The sequence below is a fragment of the Budorcas taxicolor genome, chromosome 11 (genome assembly GCF_023091745.1).
Source record: "Budorcas taxicolor isolate Tak-1 chromosome 11, Takin1.1, whole genome shotgun sequence".
NCBI classification, from domain to species: domain Eukaryota; kingdom Metazoa; phylum Chordata; class Mammalia; order Artiodactyla; family Bovidae; genus Budorcas; species Budorcas taxicolor.
This window is the reverse complement of record NC_068920.1, coordinates 80,543,727-80,568,761: the sequence shown is the minus strand read 5'-3', so window position 1 is coordinate 80,568,761 and position 25,035 is coordinate 80,543,727. Positions and strand designations below refer to the sequence as shown.

At 46.7% G+C, this 25,035-nt stretch overlaps 1 pseudogene; it reads right to left on the bottom strand.

The window, feature by feature from the left end:
- Positions 1-24,284, bottom strand: part of LOC128055673 (tyrosine--tRNA ligase, mitochondrial-like) — a 66,765-nt pseudogene extending 42,481 nt beyond the window's left edge.
- Positions 24,285-25,035: the final 751 nt, after the last annotated feature.

Sequence of the window (25,035 nt, the reverse complement as noted above, 5' to 3'; positions counted from 1 at the left end):
TTGTAAAGGTGTCTAAGCTTGGGAATGATAGGGTTAGCCTCTCCTTCTCCCAACCTCTGGTCCCTCGGAAAATACTTGGGGTCAGGCAGTGTGAGTGGCCTGGAGGAGTGGGGAGTGGTTGGTAGGGGGCAAAGGCAATCTCTGATGAGGCCCAGATGGAGCTGTGAAAGTGGGAATGGAGAGAAGAGGTCTTTCAAAAGAATAATGAACAGGATTCACTGGCCATCAGTGTTGGGGTGGGATGTATTTGAGGAAGGAGTTGAAGAAGAAAAGCACATGATGCTCAACAGGTATCATTTTTCTTCCCTTTGTTCCCTCTAGTGGATAGAGGTACCTGAGAGCCAGGAGATCCTCCCTGGGGAGAGGGCTGACTGGCTGGTTTTGAGAGACCAAGATGGAAGCCTTGGTTCTCAAGCATTAAATGCCCCCTGAGCCTTTTCATCTAGCTCGGTGGGTCTGTTTGCCCACTTGCGCACACCTGTCCATGTCGGGCCCCAACACACATCCCCTCTCTCCCTGTTTAAAGACAAAGAATACCAATAATCATGACTGTGTTGAGACCTTATACAGTTTGTCTCAAAAAAGAATCTGCTGTCAAGTTATGAGGATCTGGACTTCCCTGGTGGTCCAGTGGTTAAGACTCTGCGCTTCTACCGCTGTGGGCACAGGTTCAGTCCCTGGTTGGGGAATCCCCCACGCTGTGTGGCATGATGGAGAAAAAGAGGATCGACCGTTTAATATGGAGCTCAGGTTTGGCAGGCGCCGCACATCTGTCCATCCAGTATTTTTCAATACAGGGCTTTTCTTCCATCTTTAAACTATTCAATGTCACAGATGGGTCTGAGGACTCATCTGGCATTTTGTTGTGCCTGTAGTTGGACAACTTTGTTGTTGTTCAGCCACTAAGTCTTGTCCGAATGTTTCGACAGTTCTTGCAGCACGCCGGGCTTCCCGGGCCTTCACTATCTCCCAGAGTCTTTTCAAACTCATGTCCACTGAGTCAGTGATGCCATCCAACCATCTCATCCTCTGCTGCCCCTTCTCCTCCTGCCCTCAATCTTTCCCAGCTTCAGGGCCTTTTCCAGTGAGTCAGCTCTTTGTCTCAGATGGCCAGAGTATTGGAGCTTCAGCTTCAGCATCAGTCCTTTCAGTGAATATTCAGGGTTGATTTCCTTTGGGATTGACTGGTTTGATCTCAGCCACTTAGATCTTATTAATCACCCTGTGAAACAGCTCCTTTCTCAGACACATAGAAGCCGTCCAGAATTTTTCTAGTGTCTTTGCTGTTAAACAGCCATGGCTTGCTGAATCAAAGCAGCTGAATTTGATGTAAGTTCAATGTTTCCTTCCAGAATTAACTCATGTTTATGGTCTTGAGATACTTAACAAGCAACACCTGGCCTCATCTAAACCCTGTGTATGTATTTTGTGTCCAAGAAATTTTGGAAATAATGTGGATGGAGGAGTGAGTATACACAGACGTCACCTGGTAACAGAAGCCCAGTGTAGCACCCTTGATTGTGTTCTGTCCATGGCTACAGGGAGGGCAAACAACAGCCAGTCCGTTTCTGTTGAATAGTGCTCCACCATTTGTCAGGCTGGAGCTGCTTCTCTTTCTTCACAAAGAGACTGACTTCTACACTGATGTCATTGAACTCCCTCTGCAGGGTCCCTCTGGGGTCCTTCACAGTAATTGTGCTTCTCTTCAGAGTGATCTTGATGTTTTCTGGACTGTTGGCAGTCTAATTGTTGGGAATGGTCTCCATTCTCACAGTAGATGCAGCAAAGAGAGCTGTGTATTTAGGTTAAACCTGGTAAGCAAGTATGAAGCATCTGAAGCCGTGTAGGGAGGGGTGGGACAGCTTTAGTCTTTGCTGGAAGTGTAAGTCGCTCAGTCGTGTCTGACTCTTTGCGACCCTGTGGACTATACAGTCCATGGGATTCTCCAGGCCAGAAGACTGGTGTGGGTAGCCTTTCCCTTCTCCAGGGGATCTTCCCAACCCAGGAATCAAACCCAGGTCTCCTGCATTGCAGGCAGATTCTTTACCAACTGAGCTATCAGGGAAGAGGCCAAATGCTTTACATATCTGTAAACATCTCATTTAATCCTCCCAATACTCTGTGGGCATGTGTGTTCCCCTTTCATAATCTGGGGAACTGTGGCTCTGACAAGTGACCACATCTACCTGAAGCTCTGGACCTGCCCCCAAAATGCATTCCTGGGATAGGCAAGGCTGTCAGTGGTCTAGGGTGTGATTTCCAAGGGCTGCACGTTCTGCTCAGTGCTTAGGGAATGCTGCTTTCCTGAGAATCCTCATGTGGTCTCACACCCAAATCAGTGGTTCCTCTGACTATCCTCATTATAACCATTGTTACGATAATTAATATTAAGTTGAAGCAAGATAGTTAAAAATATCCACAAAATCAAAACAAATTGCAGCACAATGTTTACCTACTAGTAGTAAAGTAAAGCAGGCAGCCTCTCAGTACTGGGCTCTCCTTTGGCCCATGTGCAGATACTGGCTTTCTTACTACAAGCACAGTGCCATTTCCTGGTCACCATGATCATTCTATAAACTAACGTTGAAAATTAGCATAGGCTGTATCCAGGCTGCAGATGTGTATTATTAGACCTGGAATTTGACTTTAAGTTTCTTTTTTTTAAAAAAAAAATTGAGATAGTTATCAACAATGAAATAAATATTAAGAAATTTTGCCTAAAAACCTTATTCTGACTTTTCTTGAAAATTCAGAAGAGCTCATAACCCCAGACCCACTTTCTCCATAGCAGCAACTGGCTGGAACTGGCAGCTAACCCCACAGCTGTCCCAGTCCCTGGCCTGTTTGCCACATTCCCCCGGAGCTTGCTTCATTCACCTGGGTTTCCTACCTGCACCTTCCAGGCATCTGAGTTCATGACTCCTGTATGCTGCAGATCAAGGTCACTGATTATTTACATTAGATCACATTAACGGTATGAATACTATGAGAGAAGTGTGCGCCCCAAGACCTGAGGTCTGTGGTTGAGTACGATGGTGGTGATGATGTGGATCCTGATGTTAACTGAGAGCAGGGATGTGGACAGATAAAACATGAATGTTCTTACATCCCAGTGCAAAAACGCTCCACAGACAGCCCAGCAGACTCCAAATCCTGATGGGAGTGAGTGCTTCCTAACTCTCCTGGTCCCAGCCCCCAGCCCCAACCATACCCAGAAGCCAGCCTCTCCAAGGATTTGCCCTTCTCTGTTCCAAAGGCATGAGCAAGATTAACACCAACAGCAACTGTTCCTGGCCTGCCCTACTCTGGGGTAGGGTCTTCAGCTGCCAGATGGAATGACTGAGATCCTGGCAGAACATTGTCGGCAACAAATTCAGATTCCTAAAGTGGCAGAGTGGCTCTGGGTTACAGGGGGAGGAAAGTCGAGGGGCACTGTACCTGAAAATTCATATTTCTTGTCCAGTTATGGATTGGTTTTTTTGTTTATTTGTTTTACTTTATACAGCTCTTTGAATTTGCCTCAGAATAAATTATAGTAAAAATCTATTTTCCAAAAAGTTTTATTGAGATGTAATTCATACGTTATACAATTCACCCTTTTCAAATGCAACCTAATGGTTTCTGATATATTACAATATTTTTAAAAATTGTGGTAATGAAACCGTTTGCCTCAGATGGGAACTTGAGCCCATGTGCTGGGACCTGAACCCTTGTGGCTGGGACTCGAACCTATGCTCTTCCAACTGAGATTGTAGACCTGGTTTTAGGACCTGGTGAAGCTCAGGTTCTTGATGTTTCATCTCAGAAAGAATTCAGTGAAAGACAAAATGATAGGTTAGAAGTGGATTTATTCAGAGAGAAGCACGCTCCACAGACAGAGTGTGGGCCATCAGAGAGGGTGAGTGGGGTCTCAAAAGGTTGCCGGGAGAAATATCAGTAACCTCAGGTATGTAGATGACACCACCCTTATGGCAGAAAGCAAAAAGGAATTAAAGAGCCTCTTGAAAGTGAAAGGAGAGAGTGAAAAAGCTGGCTTAAAGTTCAACATTCAGAAAACGAAGATCATGGCATCCTGTCTCATCACTTCATGGCAAATGGGGAAACAATGGAAACAGTGGTGGATTTTATTTTGGGGGGCTCCAAAATCACTGCAGATGGTGACTGCAGCTATGAAATTAAAAGACGCTTGCTCCTTGGAAGAAAAGCTATGACCAACCTAGACAGCATACCAAAAAGCAGAGACAATACTTTGCCAACAAAGGTCTGTATAGTCAAACCTATGGTTTTCCCAGTAATCACGTATGGATATGAGAGTTGGACTATAAAGAAAGCTGAGCACCGAAGAATTGATGCTTTTGAACTGTGGTGTTAGAAAAGTCTCTTGAGAGTCCCTTGGACTGCAAGGAGATCCAACCAGTCCATCCTAAAGGAAATCAGTCCTGAATATTCATTGGAAGGACTGATGCTGAAGCTGAAACTCCAATACTTTGGTCACCTGATATGAAGAACTGACTCCTTGGGGAAGACCCTGATGCTGGGAAAGACTGAAGGCTGGAGGAGAAGGGGCCGACAGAGAATGAGATGGTTGTATGGCATCACTGACTTGATAGACATGAGTTTGAGCAAGCTCTGGGAGTTGGTGATGGACAGGGAAGCCTGGCATGCTGCAGTCTATGGGGTCGCGAAGAGTCGGACATGACTGAGTGACTGAAGTGAACTGACTGAATTTTATAGGTTAATGGGTGGCAGGATTATTTCAACTGTTTTGGGGAAGGGGTGGAGAGTTCTAGGAACTGGGCCACCACCTACTTTTTGGTCTTTGATGGTTGGCCTTGGAGCTGTCACAGAGCCTCTGGGTGTGTCATTTAGCTTGAAAGTGAAAGTTGCTTAGCTGTATCCGACCCTTTTGCGACCCCATCGACTGTAGTCTATTAGTCCTCTCAGTCCAAGGAATTCTCGAGGTAGGGATACTGGAGTGGGTAGCCATTCTCTTCTCCAGGGGATCTTCTTGACTGAGGAATTGAACCTAGATCTCCTGCATTGCAGGAAGATTCTTTACTGTCTGAACCGCCATGTTTCATATACTGAGGATCAAGGTCTAGTCAAAGTTGACCTGTCTGTCATCTTGGACCCATTTGATTCTGATCAATTTATGTTGTGTCCTTGGGCTATGTCATTCTCTCAAAAAGTGTGCCCTTCCCGCTTCCCTCTTGCTTCAGTAAAACATAGAGCATAAAATCATTTTAACTATTTTTAAGTGTACAGTTCAGTGGGACTGATATAATTCACAAGCTGTGGAACCATCACCACTATTTCCAAAACATTTTCATCATCCCAAACTGAAATTCTGTGACCTTTAAACAATAACTCCACATTCCCTCTTCCTCCCCAGCCCCTGGTAACCTCTAATCTACTTTCTGTCTCTGTGAATTTGCCTTATAAAGATATTTCATATAAATGGAATCACCCAATGTTTGTCCTTTTGTGTCTGGCCTATTCCATATAGAAAAGATTCATTCACGTTGTAGCGTGTGTCAGAACTTCATTCCCTTTTATGGCTGAATGCTATTTCATTGTGTGTATATGCCCCATTCTGTTTATCTGATCATCTGTTGATGGGCCCTGGGTTTTTTTTTCCCACATTTTGGCTCTTGTGATTATTACCACTGAGAACACTGGTACACAAGTATCTGCTCAAGTTTCTGCCTTCAATTCCTTCGGAAGTATATCCAAACATCTTACAAAAAAAACTGTTGCAAGAAGGGGGACTCCTTCTAGGGCCCAGGAATGGGCACTTGTCCAACACTTGGATATAAATTGTCTGAGGAGACATATGTGCTGACAAAGCAAGAGATTTTACCAGTAGGGTAAGGAAACCTAAGAGAACTGGTCTACCACGTGGCTCAGAGTCTTGGGTTTTATGGTGATGGGATTAGTTTCTGGGTTGTCTTCGGCCAGTCATTCGGACTCACGGTCCTTCCTGGAGTGCATGCATCACTCAGCCAAGATGGAGGCCAGCAAGGATTCTGGGAGGTGGAAGGACATGTGGCATCTCCTTTTTTTCCCGAACTCTTCTTCTTCAGTCAGTTCAGTTCAGTTCAGTTCAGTCACTCAGTCGTGTCCGACTCTTTGTGACCCCATGAACCGCAGCACGCCAGGCCTCCCTGTCCATCACCAACTCCCGGAGTTTACCCAAACTCATGTCCAAGTCAGTGATGCCATCTAACCATTTCATCCTCTGTCATCCCCTTCTCCTCCTGCCCTCAATCTTTCCCAGCATCAGAGTCTTTTCAAATGAGTCAGCTCTTCACATCAGGTGGCCAAAGTATTGGAGTTTCAGCTTCAGCATCAGTCCTTCCAGTGAACACCTTAGTGGTGGCTTATTAGTTTTGTGTTCCTTAGCAGGACCTCCTGTCAAACTCATGCAGATGGTTATTATGGTACCTGGCCAGGGAGGGCGTTTCAGTCAGTGTGTTTCCCCTAACAAAGCCCAATGAACTTTTGGCCAGCCCAGTAACTAGGAGTGAAACACCATCCACTATAGACTTCCACCGCCATTTTGGCAACTCATACCAAGCCAGAAAGTTAATTCTGATCCTAAAAATAGACAGAGATTTAGATGTTCTAGGGCATGCGGACTGTAGTGTGACCACTTAGGGGTAGCTGTGTGAGTCCTTTGCATCTTCAAAGCCACAAGTGATATCAACCCTCTGTTTGCAAATAGCCAAGCCCCCATGGAAAGCAGTGTGTGGGGAGTCGGTCACCCTCAAGGGGGCTCCTGCTGCTCCCCTCCACCCTGAAAGAGCAGAGAAAGAACAAATATCCTTTTGTGAGGAGAGTGGCCATTCAGGAGGAACAGAGAGGGAATTGGCATGTTGAGCTTTTTTGGGGGACCAGGTGCTGGCATAGGAGAAGGCAATAGCACCCCTTTCCTGGAAAATCCCATGGACAGAGGAGGCTGGTGGGCTGCAGTCCATGGGGTCGCTAAGAGTCGGACACGACTGAGCGACTTCACTTTCACTTTTTTACTCTCATGCATTGGAGAAGGAAATGGCAACCCACTCCAGTGTTCTTGCCTGGAGAATCCCAGGGACGGGGGAGCCTGGTGGGCTGCTGTCTATGGGGTCACACAGAGTGGGACACGACTGAAGCAACTTAGCAGCAGCAGCAGGTGCTGGCGCAGGTGTCATACATCTGTTTGCTTATTTAATCCTCTGGAGTATCACTGTTCCCATTTTCTAGATCAGGAAACTGGCTCAGTGGCAGAAGCTGAGCACACACCATCTAGGAAATGCAAGCAGATGATGTCTGCTGAAAGGGGTGGAAGGGAGAGACCTCGGCTTCTGGGGTTCAGAGAGTTTGCATGGAGAAGGGGGGCTATGAAGCTGGATCATGAAGGATAATGTTATTTCCACAAGAAGATGGGGCAGGGAGGGGACAGGAGGACTAGATGCTGTAGAGCAGTCTGGAGATTGGTTTGGCATCTTTTCCTGTTGTGCTGTGCTGTGCTTTGTGCCTCAGTCGTGTCCGACTCTTTGTCACCCCATAGACTAGAGCCTGCCAAGCTCCTCTGTCCATGGGGATTCTCCAGACAAGAATACTGGGGTGGGTTGCCATGCTTTCCTCCAGGGGATCTTCCCAACCCAGGAAATGAATCCAGGTCTCCTGCATTGCAGGCAGATTCTTTACTGTCTGAGCAACCAGAGAAGCCCTCTTTTCCTATTATATCTGGTTAAATCCCACAGTCTAAAAACTCAGCCCCAGACTGTGGTGTTGCAGGGGCTGGGTGGGGCTACTGGGAAGCCGACTCAGATGGAGGTCAGAGGGCAGGTTGTTGACTGGGCAGTGCCACTGGGTGGGTCCACCCCCGTGCTGGGCACCAAAGAATTGTGCTTTTGAACTGTGCTGTTGGAGAAGACTCTTGAGGGTCCCTTGGACTGCAAGGAGATCAAACCAGCCAATCCTGAAGGAAATCAATCCTGACTATTCATTGGAAGGAGTGATGCGGGAGCTGAAGCTCCAATACTTTGGTCACCTGATGTGAAGAGCCAGCTCATTAGAAAAGACCCTGATGCAGGGAAAGATTGAAGGCAGGAGGAGAAGGGGACGACAGGGGACTAGATAGTTGGATGGCATCACTGACTCAATGGACAGAAGTTTGAGCAAGCTTCGGGAGAAGGTGAAGGACAGGGAGGTCTGGCATGCTGCAGTCCATGGCGTCGCAAAGAGGCAGACGTGACTGAGCGGGTGAACAACAGCAACAGCCCCTGTGGAAGGGAGGGGGAGGGGATGGAAGAGAGCAGGAGTGGGTAGAGGCGAAGCTGGACTGTGGCGTCTGCCCAGTGAAGGCCTTCACTCACCCACAGCAGGCTCGAGCTGGGTGGGCCCTTTGGTTATCCCAGGCAGGCCCAGGGAGCCTGGCCTTTCTTTCCTAGATTGACCCATCACTGGATATGAGCTGTCTGGGGAAAGTGGTGTGACCTTGGTGAGGCAGTAAACTTCGACCAAGATAATCCCCAAGGAGGGTTGACAGCTGAGACCTGACAGCTGACCATCTTCCCAGCATCTGGGGAATCAGCTTTCCAGTCCCAGAGTGGGATCTGGTGACATCACAGGGTCCTCATGAGCTGATGCTCCAAGTGAGGGTCCCCTTGTCCTGTCATGCAGTGCAGGCTGAGGACAGTCAGACTCCTTGGGTTGCTTGTCTCTCCTCATCCAGGCGATGGTTTAAAAAGAAGCAGCCTGAATCTGTTGAGCTCTTCATATGTGCAGCGTCTTCAATACGAGACAGGAAGACAAGTGTATAAGTTCTTATTAATTAGTTTATTTGATCGATTAAAAAATATATATATTTGTCCAAAATGCGAAAGGTTAAATGTCAATATTTAAAATGTAAAATTATATTCTGAGATTATTATAACTTTCAAATGGAACCCCCAAGGAAAATGTTAAGACCCTGTAACCTTTCCAAACAAAATGAACAAATCCCCAGCCTGTTGGGGATTCACAACAGGAGTGGTTTCATGTCAGTGGAGGGAAAAAAAAAATCAAAGCCTGCAGCTGTCCATGCTGCCGCCCTTGCTCCAGCTGCTCACATCTCTCCACATCTCTGGACTTTCTCACTTCAGTGTGAGTAGTTAACCCTTAAGGACGTGTGGGACTACTCTCAGTAAGTCTGGGAGTACCGCCTACGCTCTATTATAAAGTTGGGACCACTGAGTTGAGATAGGGCCAAGATTCTGCCAGCAAATTCAGTTGGAAAGGTGCTTGGTTTTCCTGTAGTATCTATAATGGAGATGTCAGCACCCAGTTCTTGGCCTTGTGGGTGTCAAGAGGTGCAGTGGGCCATTTGTTGAGCTGGTGTGGTCCACAGCAGACACCAGGTAGTCAAGGAGCTGGCAGCAGTCCCCATGGCTTCCTGACCTGGCCATGGCAGTGTGGTTCCAGAACCTTTGGCTTTCTGAGCACTGACCAGGTTTACTTGGCTGCTCAGTTCTGCAGGTGACTTTAGGCCTTTTTTCTGAATACTCAGCCCAGAATCCGCTTCTTCAGCCCGATTTTGTTGGCCAATTAATACCCTGAAACAAATTCCTTCTGCTTTATTTAGTGAGAATGAGCTTCCTCCTCTGCACCTGAACGCTCTTGCCTATCTTACAGCTGTCTCTTCTGCACCACTCCCTTCACCCTTGCCTCCCACGTCTTCCTTGCTGCCAGTCCCCACTCCCGCTAGAGAAGTTGCAAATCTTTCCAGCCTCTTTTGCAGCTGGTTCTATGTTGGGCATGTTGTGTGTGAAGAGGGGAGCATTTGGGATATTTTCTGCCCTAATCAAAAGAGGCATTTAAGAAAACTCTTCCCTCCTGCTTCTGGATGTAGTTGGGAGAGAAAGTGCTGTGTGATGCTGAAGAGACCCTTGTGCAGCCCTATGGCAATAAGTCTGAGGACATAAGCCAGCCCCTGTCCCACTAAATTAAGGAGTCTTGGAACAGGAAATTGTATGAGAATTTTCTAAATTTTCTATTGGTTAAGCCACTTCTAGATGGGTTATCTGGTTACCTGCAGCTGGAAGTGTCCTATATCTCTCTGTTTATCTCCCTGTCTATCTATCTGTCATCTGACTCTCTGGGGCTTCCCTGGTGGCTCAGATGGTAAAGAATCTGCCTGCAATGTGGGAGACCCGGGTTCAGTCCCTAGGTTGGGAAGATCCCATGGAGAAGGGAATGGCAACCCACTCCAGTATTCTTGCCTGGAGAATTCCATGGACAGGAGCCTGGAGGGTTACAGTCCATGGGGTCGCAGAGTTGGACATGACTAAGCGACTGACACATATCATCTATCTATTTATCATCTATGTATCATCTGTCATTTATCCATCTAGAGAGAATGGAGATGGAGGGGTAGAGGGGGATAAATTCCAATTCTTGTGAAATTAATAGCACCTGTGGGTGTAGGCAGGAAGCCACAGTCTTCATTTAGGGGGGGATTCAGACACTAATCTTGCGGCTTCTTTAGTGCTGAGCACATCAAGCTTGGCAGAGGGGAGGTGGTAATGACTTCACTGCTGGTTGACATGGGTGGTGCCACCCTCATGCCTCCCGTCCTCATTTACATTTCATGAATAGTGCAGCTCTTACACATGCTTTTCCAAGGCTGCTTCTGCCTATTTTTATGTGCTCCTCATAAAAAATCTTCAAGGTGGTAGGGCAGATATTATTTGTCCTGTATTTCTGATGAAAAAACTAGGACATAGACTTAAATTGCCTGGCCAATCACACAGAGTTAATTAGGTACAGATTTTGTGATCCCTTGCCCTAGTTTTCTTCCTATGATACCATATTGCTGCCTCAAAAACCTGATTGTTATAAAAAAAAAAAGAAAGAAATTAAGTACCTAACAGGGAGACAGAGGCTGTGGGTTCACCCTCTTTTTTCCCAAAGAGCAAAGGGCCCTATGAGATTGAGACTTCCTTCTTCATAGGGAGACCTCATTGGTGTTCTGAGGACCACATCAGGCTTTTTGGCTTTTTATGCTCAGCAGAGGCCATGGCCCTTTTGCAAAACTGTGGCTTATGTGTTGGCTGGACACACTCTGGTGTGAGAAGGTTTGGTAGGAGTGGCTTCTCACAGCTGCACCTTTGCCAGACTCTTGAATGAGCTCTGAGGATGGATTTTGCTTCTCAGGACCCTGGGTTACTGCTGAGTGTGATATGATCTTCTCTACTCTGGACCTTGCTTCGTGCTTCTTTGCATTTTCTGCATCCAGTCTTGTGCAGGCCTGGCACACAGGAGATGCCAAATGTTAGGGAATTTTATGGATGGTTCACTGCAGTTTTAACTTTGTTTGAAGGGAGACGAATCAAAAGGAGGATTTAAAAGACTTAACTAACTTTCCTTCTAAATCACTCCAAACCTTTCCAGCTCCTGAAAGCTCCATATTCAATGTTTTCTTCCCGGTCTCTAAAAATAAATTCTTGGGGGCTTCTCTGGTGGCTCATTGGTAAAGAATCCGCCTGCCAATGTTGGAGACACGCGTTTGATCTCTGATCAGGAAGATGCCACATACCTTGGATCAGCTAAGTCTGTGTGCCACAACTATTGAGCCTGTGCCCTAGAGCCCGGGAGCCGAGACTACTATGGAGCCCAGGTGCCGCAACTACTGAAGCTCGAGCACCCTGGAGCCTGGGCTCTGCAACGAGAAAAGCCACCACAATATGAAGCCTGCACACTGCAACTAGGGTAGCCCCCTACTCTCTGCAACTGGAGAAAAGCCCCTGCAGCAACAAAGACCCAGCACAGCCAAAATTAATAAATGAGAATAAGTTCTTGGGCTCAGCTTTGGAGGATGGGCCAGGGTGCGGTTGAGTATCAAGATCGCAAAGAAGACCCTCTTCTCTTCCAACATTGGCTACAAACAAACTGTGAACTCAGAAGAACAGGAAACCTAATAGGGTTTGGCCACTGGATGGGATTAGACTATTTTTAGATGAACTATTTTAGTATTCTCCCCACCTGCTTTGTATTCATATTTTTATACTTCACTAAAACTTCCATTTGTCGATATCCTGTCTCACTTAATTCCAAACTGCTGCTAAAGGTGTGATATGAGCACCTGCCTCCTGAGTAGTTGTGGGACCAACTGCTGATTCATAGATCCGCTCTCTTGCTGTTGATGTACGTCTGAGTGCAGTTTTGGCTTGCTAATTAACTTGCCTAAATTTCTGTTTTATATAGCTATGCTTGATACTAAGTCCCGAAGTAGAATTAAGGTGGGGATATTGGAGCTTAATAAACACATTTTGAATGAAGAAATAAAAACTAAGGAAATGTAGAAGTAGCTTTAGTTTAGGTCCCCTGGGGTGCCTTGTCTCCCCTCTCTGGACTCTCTTTCCCTCCACCCTTGGCTACCACCTTGTATGCAAGGTGCCCCTGGCTACCTCTAGCCTTTAGCACACCATCCAGGCCTGCCCTCCAGGATCCTGTTTTCAGATGGGATTATGGGAGATAAGATGGTTAATCCAAAAGGAAGGACTCCTCTAATGGGAAACCTTTAGACAATGACAAGACTGATCAGAAGAGAGTTTTGGGGTGGTAGTGGGGCAAGAAAACCTTTCTGAGATTCCAGCTCTGTAAGGCTGGTCTTCAGTATCTGAAACCCAAACCCCAGGTAGTGGAATCAATGATACAGGTTCCTCCCCAACCCTTTATCTAGATAAGCTAAGCAAAGGAAAAGATACACTTGTGGATGGGGAAATCTGAGAGCTGTCCCTTGTGGAGAGGGAGAAGAAGCAGGAGATGCCAAGTTGTTGGATTCCAATTTGGATTACAGGGCATGCCTGCAAAGCTTAAAAACATGTGTTCATAGCTTACGCATCCACATGGGGGTCTTATAAAGAGGGCAGATCACTCATCTCAGTGATTCTACCCTAATTTTACTTTTTAAAACAAAGAAGAGCATGCAGTTAAGAATTGCTTTCAAGTCAGTCTGGAAGACACTCAAGAAAAAATTCTCTTATCTCTTCATTAAAAAAAATAAATAAAGGGGGATTTCTTAGCAGGATGATGAGACTTAGTTATTATTCTTTGTAACAAAGAACTTTTAAAAAGCAGCTTTGGGATATGGTTGACATACGGAAAACTGCATATATTTACGTGTACATTTTGATGAGTTTTGACATGTGTGCATTCATGAAACCATTATTATAATTAAGATAATAAACACATCCATCGCCTCCAAATGTTTCCTTGTGCCTCTTGTGTTCCATTCTGCCCCTCCCATGTCCCCACCTACCCTGTGCCAGGCAACCACTGATCTGCCGGTAGCAAATAACATTTCGTCTTTTCTAAATATCAAATTTTTCCCCAAAAGATGAAGATTTTCTAGTTCTGTGGATATGGTCATGAAGGATGGTCCTCCAGAGAAGTCCAAAGTGGTCATCAGCAGTGGCAACATTGTAGGAACAAATGTCTGGCTTCCAAGGAAGGGATAATTATTCATTTGGATAATATTCATTTAGCCTCCTAGGAAGGGATCATATTCAAAGCCTGGTATGGCTTCTGAAGCGTTAACCACATTGTTTTGTATTTTATCTTGTACTTTATGATATTCTCTAGTTGGAATCTACTTCCCCAAAATTAATTGGCCAATTCTACAACTACATGTTAATGCAATCATCTCTGAAAGTAATAAGCCTTGCTTTATTACAGTGGTGTCATTTGAGGAATTCTGAACAGCCTACAAAACAAAATTTTTATCCTGTGGCTCTGTCTTCTATGAGGGAATGACTTTCTTTCCTATTAAACTTGTTACGTATGCCCCAGTATTGATTTCATTACCGATTTATACAAATTTCATTCCATTTCATCCCACCGTGTCTTCATCAGTGTTTTAGGGAGGGCTGCCTGCCTTTCTCACCCGGATTCCTCTGGACCCATCAGCGTCTTCAACCTCTTGACTGATTTTCCTGCTAACAGTCTCTCCTTTTTATTCTCCGCATATAAATGGAATCTTTATAAAAGACAAATCTGAACATATCATTCCTCTGCTTCAAATATTTAAATTTATGACTCTGAGGTAGCTCTGATACTCCTCTTTAGGACCTCCCGCCTCAAAGCCTCTTCATCCCTCTACAGTGCTTTCTTGGTTTCAACCAGGAAAGATTTTAATAGTATTACGGAGAGTAGTGTCTCCTTTCTGCCTCATTCTATTCCCATTTCCTGAAGCTCCCCTCCCAGTCACACCAAACAACTTGAAGGTCCCTGAGTGCACCACCCACTCTCTTGGCTCTGTGCCTTTAGTCCTGCTGCTGCTTCTGCTTGAAATCCCCTTAGACTTTCACTTGGTTACCTCCCTGCTTTATATAACTAGAGCTTCCCTGGTGGCTCAGATGGTAAAACATCTGCCTGCAATGTGGAAGACCTGGGTTTGATCCCTGGGTCAGGAAGATCCCTTGGAGAAGGAAATGGTAACCCACTCCAGTATTCTTGCCTGGAGAACTCCATGGACAGAGGAGCCTGGTGGGCTACAGTCCATGAAGTTGCAAAGAGTTGGACACGACTGAGTGACTTCACTTTCACTTTCTTTCTCCTTTATAACTACCATCATACATCTGACTTTTGTGAGTAGTAATTTTTTTGATTGTTCACCAATCTTGAGAGCAAGGGAACATCTCTACCTTTCATTACAAAGTCTCTGAACTTGGCACTTCTGCTGGTGGGCAGAATGAACCAATGCAACTTATTCTTAAATCAACATCTAATAACCTCTGGGACTGTGTCACTAGTAAGGAGGATTTAACAAGTCAGAAATATGATGAAAACTATGTGTCAGTTCAGTTCAGTTCAGTCGCTCAGTCGTGTCCGACTCTTTGCGACCCCATGAATTGCAGCACGCCAGGCCTCCCTGTCCATCACCAACTCCCGGAGTTCACTCAGACTCACGTCCATCGAGTCGGTGATGCCATCCAGTAGCCTGACATAAATGCTCTTCACTTAGTGCTTTTTTTCCTCATCCAGGAACTCTCTTCTCCCAGAGTGGCATGCCTTACTCCCTCAGTTCCTTCAGGTTTTTGTACCTCAGTTAGCAAGGCCTTCCCTGCTCCCTCTGTGTATATAATATTGACCCACCTCTAGCAATCCGTATTCTCTTATATCCTGCTTTTTTCTCCCCACCTTCCCCCTTATTACCATCACACGTACCATATATTTACTTGTGGATTTGTTTACTGTCTGTTCATTTGTAATCACTGGAAAGTAAACTCTGTAAGAGCAGAAAATTTTCGGTGTTGTTTCCTGCTACATCTCTAGTGCCTGGTACAGTGCCCGGCACGTAGCAAGGGCTTGTACATATATGTGTTGAAAGACTGAATATGTGTGTGGGACTTCCCTAGTGGTCCAGTAGTTAAGAATCTGCCTTCCAGTGCAGGGGACGAGGTTCGATCCCTGGTTGGGGACGTGAGATCCAGCATGCTGTGCCACAGCTACTACGCCCAAGCGCTGCAACAAGAGAGGAGTCCTTGTGCTTCAGTGGAAAGCCCCTGTGCCACGACTAAGACCCGATGGAGCCAAAACACATAAAGAAATACTTTGTTTTAAAAAGGTTTTGCTGTGTGCAGAGAACAGTTCATGACACTGAAGGACAGTGCTAGGCATTTCAGTTTCTATATGACTGTTGTTTCATTGCTCAGTCGTGTCCATCTCTTTGGCAACCCTATGGACTGTAGCCCGCCAGGCTCCTCTGCCCATGGGATTTCCGAGGCAAGAATTCTGGAGCGGGTTGCCATTTCCTTCTCCAGAGGATCTTCCCCACCCAGGGATCAAACCTGCATCTTCTCCTTGGCAGGCAGGTTCTTTACCACTGAGCCACCTGGGAAGTCTGCATAGGAACTATTATTTAATTCATGAGGCTTCCCTTGTGGCTCAGGCTGTAAAGAATCCACCTGCCAAGCAGGAGATGCGGGTTTGATCCCTGGGTCGGGAAGATCCCCTGGAGAAGGAAATGGCAACACACTCCAGTATTCTTGCCTGGGAAATCCCATCGACAGAGAAGCCTGGCGGGCTACCGTCCATGGGGTCACAAAAGAGTTGGACACGACTGAGTGACTCAACCGCAGTACAGAGACAGTAGCAAACTGTGCTCATGGGGACGGCTTAGGGAATCCAAAGTGAACAGAGCCTCTCTTCGCCTAAAGCAAGATAAGAAGAATAGTAAAAAAAAGGCTCTCACCCTGTGTCTGGAATACTAATAATGTATGTGAAGAAATATGAGCAGAGCAAACAAAGAGAAATGAATTCTAATAAATCAGAGAGAGAGAGAGAGATGCTTGACTACACTCTTTTGATGCCACCAGCAGTTCTTTGGTATTTGCTGTAAATTCTGTACAACCAATTGCACTGACTTTTGAGAAAAAGAAAATGCCCAAGACAAGCTGAAAACTGGGATTTTATTTTGAGAAGCAATCGCCAGGGTTATGAACAATTTTACCAAGATTCAGCTCAGTATCACAGGAGCTCTGAGCTGGTGATTTGTGGGTCTGGGTCCCGTCTCCGCCCTCCACCCCCAACCCCCTCTACCCCTGTGGCCCCAGAGCCCATAGCGAGCTGCTTCCTCCTTCTGGGCCTCAGCTTCTGCCAGCAGGAGAGTGAGGGAGTTGGTGAAAACTGATTCCCAGCATCTCTTCCACCGATAGAGTTTCTATGATTTTGCATTCTGACAAGGATTTTTAATTTGTCCTTATTAACGCAGAGGTTCAATTAACCAGGACATTAAATTCCCTGAGTATTCTGGTTAATTGGATCTTTACTAAAATAGCCCCAAATTTTGTTTGCTGCCTTATAAAACCTACAAAAGCATTTGTGTGTGTGTGTGTGTGTGTGTGTGTGTGTATTTTATATCTGTGGGAAATCTAAAAGCTAGAGGTTAACTGGAAGTTATTCCTTAAGTCAGAGTGTCCAAAACATTTTTGACAGTGACCCAGAGTTAAAAAAAAAAAAAGAGATTAATCTGCCTTTCCTGGATGAAGGTGGCTACCGTGTGTAATTCATCCACTCGAATGGGACGTGTGGTGATAGTTTTGTAAAACAGAAATATACTGACAGGAGAGCACAGAATCCACCAAAAGAGATCTGAGGGCATCTGGGAGGAGCACCAAGATAATCTACTACAGGGGCATGCCCAAGTTGGGCAACTTCTGAAACAGACTGTGGCCAGGGTACCCAAGGACACCTGGGGCGGGAGTGGGGTGACCTGCTGCTGTGTCCATCCTCTCAGGCACCATGATAGTGGCTGTAGTTATGTTTCGTGTCCACTTTTAGGCTGAACAGGGGACAGACAAAATGCCCACAAAGAGCTTTTGATTTTTGTGGTAAAAATGATGTTAAAAAAAAATCCTCTGGCTTTTAAATGAATAATTTCTGGACTGACTGTTCCCTGGGAGACTCTTGCTGTGTCTTAGTGCCCTCTGCTTAAGGTGTCTCTCTCTCTTTTTTTTCCTCAGACATTATCCCCAGCTGTCCCAGCTGCTGTCAGAAATTCTTCTTGGACTTTTGCTGTTTAGCTGTTTTCTCCTCCTCATACATGTGGGTTATATTTGGGTGGGAGACAGGAGCCTTCCTTGTTCCCCTCGTCCCCCTTCCTACATCACTCCGTACCTCAGTGGAAAACCCTGGTGAAGAGGGCTTCCAGGAGCCTTGTGTGAGATCAGAGTCGAGGCAGGTGTGGTCACGGGTTCCCCCGAGCAAAGCCGTTGAGCCAATACCTGAGCCATGAGAGGGAAGAGGGAACGACCCACACCACAATGTGGTAACCTCAAATCTCCCAATGACTTGAGACTTTTTTTTTTTTTTTGTCATGAGACTTGTGGGAATCTTAGCTCCCTGACCAGGGATCAAACCCACATCCCTTGTATTGGAAGGCAAAGTCTCAACCACTAGACCACCAGGAAGTCCCTTGGTTTGGTCTTTGCACCAACAGACATCTGAAGGACTGACCGCCATTCTTCAAAAACATCCCTCAAAACCAGCTTTGTGGCTTAACAGTCATCCTTGATTACAGCTTTCTTGCTAGGGCTAAAGGATAGAGTATTCATTTTCTTTCCAGACATGGAAACATAATTCCAGCCAGCTTAGGCAAAGAGGAGAAGCCAGGAACGGGGCTGAATGACTGACTGGAGAAAGGTAAGGGCGGGATGCAGCTGGGCCCAGGAACCAGGAGTCCGGCACTGCAGCGCGGACAGGCTCCTGCTCCTGGTCTGATCTTGTTCTCCGTGTCTGTTTCTTGTCACCACAGACCAGCTTCCACCCCATGTGGTAACGAGTGTGGCCGACAGCCCTGGTGAACGACAGTCTAGCTTCTGCATTGGAGATATACTGACCCCATTTTTTGGTTCCAAGGTGAAAATGCTAGGAAGGACTTTGACTCTCCCAGCTTGTATGTCAGGGGCTTCCCCAGTCCCTGGACAAATTAACTGGGGAGGTGGGGTTCATGAAGAACACAGAAGCCCCTGAGGTAGTTGTGTGGGTGGGGAAGGGCAATTGGCTCATCCATCTTTTCATTCATTTTTATTGAGCAAAATTGAGAGGCTGAGTGAGGGGTCAAAGTCTTTACTGATTAGAGACTGATGACCTGGTTGGTAGATGGAGAAAAAAGGCTGAGGGCACCAAGTGCTCTGCAAAATGCCGGAGGTAGGAAGCAATAGGGAGCTTGTGTCAAAATGTAAATTCATTGCTTCTTCCCAACGGGGTCCTACTATGAAAAATGCCAGGTGAACTACACAGTGTACTTAATAATGCAGTTGCTTGACTTCCTGCACTGGAGGAAGTTCCTCAACTTGTTGCAAAGTGGAGGCAGTTTGAGCACCAGCAGTGGGTCTACAGCTCCAGTGCTCTTGGCTGGAAAATCCCATGGGCAGAGGAGCCTGGCAGGCTATATGGTCCGTGCGGTCACAAAGAGTCGGACACTACTGAAGCAGCTCAACAGCAGCAACAGCAGTGGGTCAGCAGGACCATTCTCCAAGTAGCTCTGCTCTAGGCAGTTCCGGCATGTGTTCTGTAGGAGGGCCTTCTCAGGTGGCGCTAGTGGTAAAGAACCTGCCTGCCAATGCAGGAGGCATAAGAGACTCAGGTTCGATCCCTGGGTTGGGAAGATCCCCTGGAGGAGGGCATGGTAGCCCACTCCTGTATTCTTGTCTGTAGAATCCCCACGGACAGAGGAGCCCAGTGGGCTGCAGTCCATAGGGTTGCACAGAGCTGAATACGACTGAAGTGACTTAGCAGGCAAACACATTGTACAGGAGACACAGAGAAGAATGCTCCTAATAGCTTCATTTATAAAAACTAAGAAAACAAACAATCCAGATGTCCACAAACGATAGAATACGGAAGTAATCGTGGTGTAGGATCCTATAGAGCAGAGAAGATGAAACATGGATGGATTTCAAAACTATTGAGCATAAAAAGCAGACTGAGGTGATGACAGTAAGTTCAAAACCAGGAACCGCTGAAGAATACAGTGGTTAGGGCTGTGTAACAGATGGACTGGAAGTGTAAAGAAGGGCAAGGCAGTGGGCAGCACGTGTGTTAGGTCAGTGGCTGGCCTGGGGGTGGGAAGGGAGAGGGAGACAGTGGGGAAGGGGGGCCACAGAGGAGAGTTCAGTGTATTGGCAATATTTGATTGCTTACATTGGGTGTTGTGTACATGGTGCTTGGCTTTTTATTTTCTTTAAACTGTCCGTATATGTTACACACACTTTTTTGCAAGTATGATCTATTTCACAATGAAGAAAAATTTAAAATGTAGTCAAAACCAAAGCGTTCCCACTCCCCCAATGCCAATAAAAGGTACAAGGCTGAATGGTGTGTGCCTCGAAGGAAGAAGAACTGTGGTGCCTTGACTGTCTGGAAAGGTATCAGGGAGAAAGGAGGAAGGTAGCCGCTGCCCCCTCACACCCCCTCACCTCCTGGGCAGAGGTGTCTCATGCTGTCCTTTGTGGCTCATGTAGCTCTGAGCCCACAGCTTGCTCACTTTATCCCCGTTTTGTTTTTGCACTGCAATCCTGAAGATTTAGCCTGTTTTGCTTTCCTTTTCAGAGCTCCATTTCTTGGAGTTTCCCCAAGGCTGTCCGCTGTAAAAGGTGTTTTATTTATCCTAACTTTTCACTTTTTGACTTCTCCCCTAAACCAGTGCACTGATCCATTTGGGGTTCAAGTGTGAAAGCATTTGGAATGGTGCAGAAAACTTTCCTAATACCACTTCCAAAGTTTGGTCACTCACCATCTGATTACCTTTTTAGGGAAGGTTTATCGTTCGCTGGCTGAAGTTTATTTTAAATTCTGTCTGGTTTGCAAACACATTCTTTGTAGACAGCTCTCGTTTGAAATGTTTGGGCTTGCTTTGCCCTGGGTAAAACAGATCGTCAGGTCTTTTTTTCAACCCTGGTTGTTAGATGGCTTTTCTTGTCCTACAATTTAGTGTCTATGAACCTTAGAGTCATCAAAGCTTAGGGTTAGGAAGGGACCTTGGAAGTCATCTATCCAACTTTCCACCTAATGAAAGAAGTTTTCCTGAGACCTGCCTGATTACCAGCCTCTAGGAACTTGCTTTTTAAGGGCATGGCTGTAGGGACAGAGAGTACCATAAATGTTAAATTCCTCATAAAATTTTGTGTCAATTCACACTTTGTCTTGGAGAATCAGAGATCTGGGTGAACAAGTCCAGGTTTGCTAATTGAATTAAAATTAATACAGACTCTTGCAGAATGGGTTCTAGAGCTACAGCCTACCTCACATGGTCCCAGCCACCTTTAATCTACTTAATAGGATCACATCCTGGATTAGGAGGGTCAGAGAGAAGAGGAGAAGCCAGGGAGATTTGGGTAATCCCTTGGGACTTGCATGTGCACATTTGTCTTTGCCTTTCTGTCTGCTTAAAGGGACAGAAATGTGGGGAATTCTTTGGTAGTTCTGTGGTTAGGACTCATGCTTCCACTGCAGGGGACCTGGGTTCAATTCCTGGCCAGGGAACTACGATCCTGTAAGCCTCACGGTGCAGCCAAATAATAATAACAATTAAAAAAATGAAATAAAAAAACAAAAAACGCCACTCACCACTAACTCCTGCTGAAGGGAGTGGGGCTGGTCTGTCACCCCTTGCCCACTCTTAGTCTTTCCCACTTCCTGGGTCACCAGCTGCCTTTTTCTCCTGTGAATGGCCCTACTTCAGTCTCTGAGCCCACCCAGTGGCAGTGTGATGTGTGTTAACAGTTGCCTTTTCCACTGGTCTCCCCGTCTTTCGTTCTGCTCTGCTAGAGCTTGGAACCAAGCCATGACCCAGCTGCAGTCATAGTTCGCAGAGTCTGGGCCCCAAGTCAGGCTGGGACCTTGGAGGCACAGGACCTTCAAGGTGAGGGAAAGAGGCCAGCCTAGGAAAGACCAGAGCTGACCCACTGGAACAGTAGGGTTGTTCATGTCCAGCTCCCAATCTCATGCCAGCCAGGGAGAGTTTCTGGATTTAAAGAGGGTAACTGAAGATGCTTTTTAAAAACTGGGGGGAGGATGAATGATGATGTACCACCCATCCTGGCACACAGAGTGCAAGGTTCAGGAGGCCTGGGCAGCCCAGGCACGGCCTGGTGGAGGTTTCTCCACTGGGGAAGCGCTGAGGCACTGGGCCCTGCCCAGCAGGTGGTCCCTGTCAGAGCTTGGGCAGGTGGGGCTGGGAGGTGAGGAGTTTCGTGGTTCAGCTCATGAGCCAGGGGCAGGCTGCAGCCAGGCAGGATGCCAGGGCCACAACCTGATGATCAGGGCAGCCCACTGTGCCCCACAGGCAACCCAAGGCAGCTGCTGCCTATGTAGGCTGTGACGAGGCCCCTGTCTGGGGACTGGGAGGAGACTGGGGAGTCCCCTGGGGCTCCTGAACTGCTGGCCTCCAAGTTCCAGCCAATATTTTGTTGATTTGAAACAACTACTTGGCTGTGTATTTGTGTGCAAGGGAGCTGTGGTAGCAAAGACAAGCGGTTGGGTGGCAGCCTGGGAGGTGGACTAGGAAATGACATCTGTGCACCATACAGGTTATATGGTGGATTACAGAGCCAAAGTACATGGTCTGTAGGAGCCATTTGCACGGGGAGGGAGGGGAGTGGGGAGGACACATACGGGGAGAGGGAGATGGGAGAGTCTTCCACAGACAAGGCGGTACTAGTCTCTGGCCTTATCTCCGGGGCCAGTGAGAGGCACAGAAGGAAGGGACCAAAGGAGTCATTTTCACAAGAGCCTCAGGCAGACAGAGGCCACAGCGGTGAGCTTTGCTTCCAAAGCGACTCCCACGGACACTAAATGGAGGGTGCCCGTCTTCCTTCTGTCCCTGTGCGGCGAAGCATCTCGGCGTTGCCCTGTAACCTTTGGTGTGGTGCAAACAGTACCCTTGGCAAGAGTACAGGTGAATTCCCAGAGGGCAGCCTGAGAGCGCCGGGTCTGCTTCCCAGACTCTGGGAGCACAGGCGGGACTTGATGCGGCTGCAGAGCCCCGTCCAGTCGGTGGAGGTGGAGTCAGTGCTCTGCTTAGTTTCCCTGGGTTGGTTCCCAGAGCCCGGGGGGCCTGGAAACCCCCCAGATATGGGAGATAACAGGGTGCTACATAGCGCCATAGAGCGCTCTCATCTTCACCTTCATTACAGCCTTGAGAAATTCCACCCCCTGCCCTTTTTAACTTCCTAGAGCTTGTCTGAGTCTGTAATTACCTTGTTTTTCTTTTTAGTCCAAGGGTCAGCACATTTTTTTCTATGAAGAGCCAGATAGCAAATACTTTCAGATTCGGGGGCTATATAGTCTTGGTTACGATGGCTCAATTCTGCCGTAGGGGCACAGATGCAACCACAGAAACTATATCAACTAACAAATGCGACTGCGTCGCAACATTTTAGTTGTGGACACTAAAACTGGAATTTTACATAATTCTTCACAGGTTGCAAAATATGCTTTTTTGTTTTTTCACTAGTTCAATAATGTAAAACCATTTTCTAACTTGCAGCATTCAAAGATGGACTGTGGCTGTCATTTGCCCTTCCCTGCGAGGACAGGAAGCAGGTTCTCTCATGTCCCTGGTGCCCAGTGTTCGACATATACTAGTTGCTCGTAGAAGTTTGTAGGAGAAGTGACCTCCACTTTACAAGGCTCAAGAGGTGAGTCCCCGTTCTCAGATGCGGGGCTAAAACTCAAACTTGTGTGCCAGTTGGATCACTGTAGAGCTGGGTAGGCGGTAGTTCTACTAAATCCTGTGCATTTTCTACCGAATCAGTTTCAGCTTTTGCAGAAAAAAAAAAAAAAAAAAAAAAATATATATATATATATATTGCCACATGAAAGTTCAGAGTTTAGGGCTGGGAACTTCACTTGAGCAGAAAACCAACTGCATATATTCTGTAGTGTCCCCTTTTAAAATGGTTGAGCTGGGGAAATTTAGCTTTACTGCTTCAGGTGACTCTTGTTTTTAATCTGGGGACCATGCCAGTGTTAGTTTACTTTAGTACATGGCTGTGAAGAATAATGTTCGAGGTTCTGCATGTATTAAAAAGTCACAATGAGTATATTCTTCAGATTGGGCATTTTCTTACAGTCTAAACTAGTGGGTTTTTCAGAAAGCGGCTTACAGACTTAGAATATGAACTTATGGTTATGCGGGGAAGGGTGGAGGTGAGGGATGGTTAGGGAGTTTGGGATTGACATGTACACACTACTATATATAAAATGAATAACCAGCAGGGATCTACTGTATTGTACAGGGAACTGCTCCATATTATGTAACAACCTAAATGGGAGAGACATTTGAAAGAGAATAGATACATGTATATGAATAACTGAATCACTTTGCTGTACACCTGAAACGAACACAACATTGTTAATCAACTCTACTCCAATATAAAATAAAAAGTAAAAAAAAAAAAAAAAATGTGAGTTTCTTTTTTTTAAACCACAGCTCTGTGTCAGTTGGGGGCTACCTAACACCTCAGAAAGTCCAGTTCTCTGCTGGAAAAACTGGTTCTCCTTCAAAGTTAGCTGAAGTCTGTCTGTATCTCCACCCCCATCGCTGTCAACTCCCACACCCTCTTTCAACTAGAGTCTGTCTTGATCACTGCACTTTTCTTTCTCACTCCAGTGACTCACTCCCACACTTGTTCTCACTTGGCCTCAGGCTGCCCTGCTCCTCGGGAGGTGCAGTTAACCACAAACCACCAGCCTTCCAGGAAGCAGGTTGGGATGCGCTCGCCTTCACTTGGAATTTTGAAAGCCTCACCCATGTTTTACCCGGATTCTTATACCGAAGGCTCTGCGAAGGGCGGGCTGGGGCTTGGCTTGGCCACTGGCTGGGTGCCACCATGGCACCTCCCACAGTCCTTGGGTGCTGTCCAGACCAGCAGCAGCCCCAGCCTCCCTTCCCTCACTCCTACTTCCAAATGTTGACAGAAGTATGCCCTGCTCAATGGTGTGTGTCTCAGGGGTGGGCAGTGGACAGCCCCTCCTGAGGTAAAGAATCTGTCTGCAATGCAGGAGACCTGGGTTCCATCGCTGGGTTTGGAAGATTCCCTGGAGAAGAATATGGCAACCCACACTAGTATTCTTGCCTGGGAAAACCCATGGACAGAGAAGCCTGGAAGGTTACAGTCTACAGGGTTGCAAAGAGCAACTAAACCACCTCCATCCTTTCGGTTCAGTTCAGTTCAGTCGCTCAGTCGTGTCCGACTCTTTGCGACCCCATGAACTGCAGCACGCCAGGCCTCCCTGTCCATCACCAACTTCCGGAGTTCATTCAGACTCATGTCCATCGAATCAGTGATGCCATCCAGCCATCTCATCATCTGTCGTCCCCTGCTCCTCCTGCCCCCAATCCCTCCCAGCATCAGTCTTTCCCAACGAGTCAGCTCTTCACATGAGGTGGCCAAAGTACTGGAGTTTCAGCTTTAGCATCATTCCTTCCAAAGAACACCCAGGACTGATCTCCTTTAGAATGGACTGGTTGGATCTCTTTGCAGTCTAAGGGACTCTCAAGAG